This window comes from Eubalaena glacialis, unplaced genomic scaffold, assembly GCF_028564815.1.
Source record: "Eubalaena glacialis isolate mEubGla1 unplaced genomic scaffold, mEubGla1.1.hap2.+ XY H_2, whole genome shotgun sequence".
Taxonomy (NCBI): domain Eukaryota; kingdom Metazoa; phylum Chordata; class Mammalia; order Artiodactyla; family Balaenidae; genus Eubalaena; species Eubalaena glacialis.
Window position 1 is genome coordinate 2644456 of NW_026871156.1, and position 3646 is coordinate 2648101.

A 3646-nucleotide genomic window follows, 5' to 3' on the forward strand; every position below is an offset into this window, starting at 1 on the left:
CTGCTCCAGTTTGGGACCTAGATGGCTTGTTGTTTTTGTTTTGTTTTGTGTTTTTAATTCTGTAGAGTTGAGGGGAAAAAAATTAGAAGTTATTTATTTGGAAGTGATGATAAGAAGTCAAAGTACTAAAGATTCACAAGAGAATAATCAATTTATTAACAACTGCTTACAATCTTTTGCTTTATGTGAAAGGAAATTGAATGTCTCTTACCATTAGGAGTATCTTAATAAAGTCACAATCAGCATGTTCATTTTTCTTTGGAAGTCCATTTCTCAATGAATAGCCTATACACTCTTAAGTGAAAAATACCCAGTCCTACTCCCGGGTTGGTAGCAAATTCTCAGCTGCCTATATTATTCTTTTAATTGAGTTTTCTCTAGATTGTATGTAAAATCACATTGCTTCAGGTCTATTTGCAGTATGTTCTGATAATGCTTTGTCTGACCATGCTGGGTGCAAATACTGATAGAAGTGCAGCATAAAACCAATGGATAATATCAGGTTATGATGAACTGTGTGGCAATTAATGAGTAACAGCAATTCAGTAAAGATTTCCCACCCAAATGCCTAAATACCAGTATCATTATCATATTTTCTAAGAAACGAATGCTGTAGTGTAGGGTTCTATGGCTCCACTTCCGTCTCTTATCATTTCTTCACTTGACAACTGCAGTTTCACTGCTGACTAGCAGGAGAAGTTGATGGCAACATACAGTAGAGTGATCAGGATAAGCATCAGTACTATATCCACTGGATAGGAATTTTTAAAAATTTTGCTGGGAACATAAGTTTCACTTCTCCCAAACTCCAGCCATGCTGCCAACAATGTTATGGAAAATATATATGATAAAAAGGGCACACTCTTCAGTTTCAGAGATGTGGTAAAAAGTACCAGAATCACTACACGTGAGGTAATCTCCAAGCAACACCGTATCATAAGGCAGATGAATTCTATTGGCTGTAACTTAATATTAGTGTTGTTGTACTTGATCTGGATGGCCAATATATTGCAGTGAATAGCCCCATAAGAAATGGATATTGGGGAAAATGTCATCAGCAATGTTATTAAAAATAAACATTGAAATATTAGAGAATATTTTCATAAATAATAACAATGTTCTATCATAAAGCTGTCATTTTAAAATACATCCCTATCAATCTACCCTGTTTATTGGAGGTTAAAAATGTATTCACTTATTCAAGAAATAAGTGTCTATCAAGCTTCTATAATCAGAGATACAGAAAATATATTCATATGAACTGTATAGTCTCCTTGGGAAAAAGAGAAAATAAACAAAATATGTACATACATTTACAAATATATACATTCATTCTCTGACAGATGAGATTAGAGAGATAGATCTGATCTGATCCTGCAAGGTGTGTGGTAGAATAGGAAGCAGTTTAAATTTTATTCAAAGTAAAAGCCATTAGGAGTCTCTGAAAAAGGAGTCTCTGAAATAACTCTGTTCTTCTTAGAAACCTTAGTTTAAAAAAAAAAAAAAGCAAGGGTACCAAGTAGGAGGCTAATTTAATATGGATCATGCTTTAGATCTCAGTGATAGCAGGAAAGAAAAATAATTTGTGGAGTTAAAAGAAATCCTAGAAATGTACAGTTTTGCTGACTGAAAGTGTAAGAGGTGTTAGAGAAGGAGAAGAATCAATAATTTAGGAATTTAGATATACATGTTTTTCAGGATTATTATGAGAAATAAAATTTTCCACTAGCAAAATTAACTTTATTTCAACACTATTCTCTCAGAAATCAGACAACTAAGCACATAAAAGATAATCAAGAAAATAAATGAACCAAATAGTCTGTTTAAATAATTTTACATTAAATTTGGTTGAAAGGAACAGTGAAGATTCTTTTCAAATATAAGTGTGCAACGTACAAAAACACTGATTTCTCTAAAAACACTCTCCAAATGATGCAATTAAACCAGAAAAGAAAAAGAGACCAAATAGTCATTTCTCATATAAATTAAAATAGCAAATCAAAATTCAAATTGCACACCATTTAGAAAATGAACAACACTCTATTCATACTTTGAGAAATTCTCAAAATGAAACCCTAAAAACATTAACAAACTTAACTGCATTTATGAGCAAGCAAAATTGAAAATAAATGACCTAAAAATTCAATGTTAAGAAACAAAATTTAAAAATTAAAACTCCATAGCAGAAGAAAAGATTTAATAACAAAAATGATATTAGTAAATTACAAAATAAATTATATACATAAATTTGAAAACAGTACTAAGAAACAAAGATAGATATTGCCAATACACAACTTTAATAATACCAAAACAACAGATCAATAGGAACTATACAAGGTCATTTAAGAATATTAAATACAATTTATATAAATTCTTATAATATCTAGCTGAATGTTTGATTTTAAGAAAGATGCATAAAAAATTGATTAAAAATGAGTCAACTGTCCAACAAAAAAAATTAAAAGGAAGTTTTAAAAAAAATCTGTCTCTAAAAGTTCATATGCTCATTTGGAGAAATTCTACCAAACTAGAGTATACCTTCGTAAGTCATTTAACCTTTGAAAATAATACAAACAAGAACAAATATAAAAAATATAAATTAAGTGCTCCCATGAACTTTGCCAATATTTTAAGTATTTGAAGTGTATTAAATTCACGTAATTTTCAGAAGTCTAGAAATAGATATTTAAATTTTGCCCTTTTTAGATATAACAAAACAGGAATTAAGAAACTTGTCAAAAATTATTCAATTGTAAGAGAAAGAATGAATACACAGATGCAGACACACTGTCTACAGATCCTATTTGTACAGTTTCTCTGCTTCTATTGCTATAAAGCTATTATAACTTTAAAGATGAATTACTAGAATAATATAAAAAAGAAATTCAGAGGTCAAACTCCACCTTTGAATTTCCCAAATATAAATTTACTTCACATACATTTATTTTACACAGGTTAAATTTTCTTGAAAATATTTTCTCATTATAGAACCCATAAGAGAATATTCCATTTCAAAACATAAATATTTACATCACCCTTTGTAGAGGCTTCATAATGTTAGGTTTTTTTATCTCTTCATGTTTAATCACTGAAGGTTTAATATAACTAAGTGATCTAGGATATGTGAAAACGTGTATCTAATTGGTTTTAATTCCAGTTTCTATGTCCTATTATCACCTATTTCTTTGAGAAACTGTTTATTTGGCCTAAAAATAGGTTTTATATTTAATAGATATAGTTTACCATGATTATTAAAAGTTTCAAATCTGTGGCTATTCCTTCCTATTTTGTTGTTCAGATAAATTAAAACTATCTTTCCTTGTTCAAAAAAAAAGTTAGGGGCTTCCCTGCTGGCGCAGTGGTTGAGAATCCGCCTGCTAATGCAGGGCACACGGGTTCGAGCCCTGGTCTGGGAAGGTCCCGCATGCCGCGGAGCAACTGGGCCCATGAGCCACAATTACTGAGCCTGTGCGTCTGGAGCCTGTGCTCCGCAAGAAGAGAGGCCGCGACAGTGAGAGGCCCGCGCACCGCGATGAAGAGTGGCCCCCACTTGCTGCAACTAGAGAAAGCCCTCGCACAGAAACGAAGACCCAACACAGCCAAAAATAAATAAATACAATTTAAAAAAAAGACAACAGCACCCATT

The 3646-nt window shown here is 31.7% G+C and overlaps 1 pseudogene; it reads right to left on the minus strand.

Annotated features, from left to right (window-relative positions):
* Positions 1-285: 285 nt before the first annotated feature.
* On the minus strand, positions 286-1061 carry LOC133082974 (XK-related protein 3-like; annotated as a pseudogene).
* Between the last annotated feature and the right edge of the window lie 2585 nt (positions 1062-3646).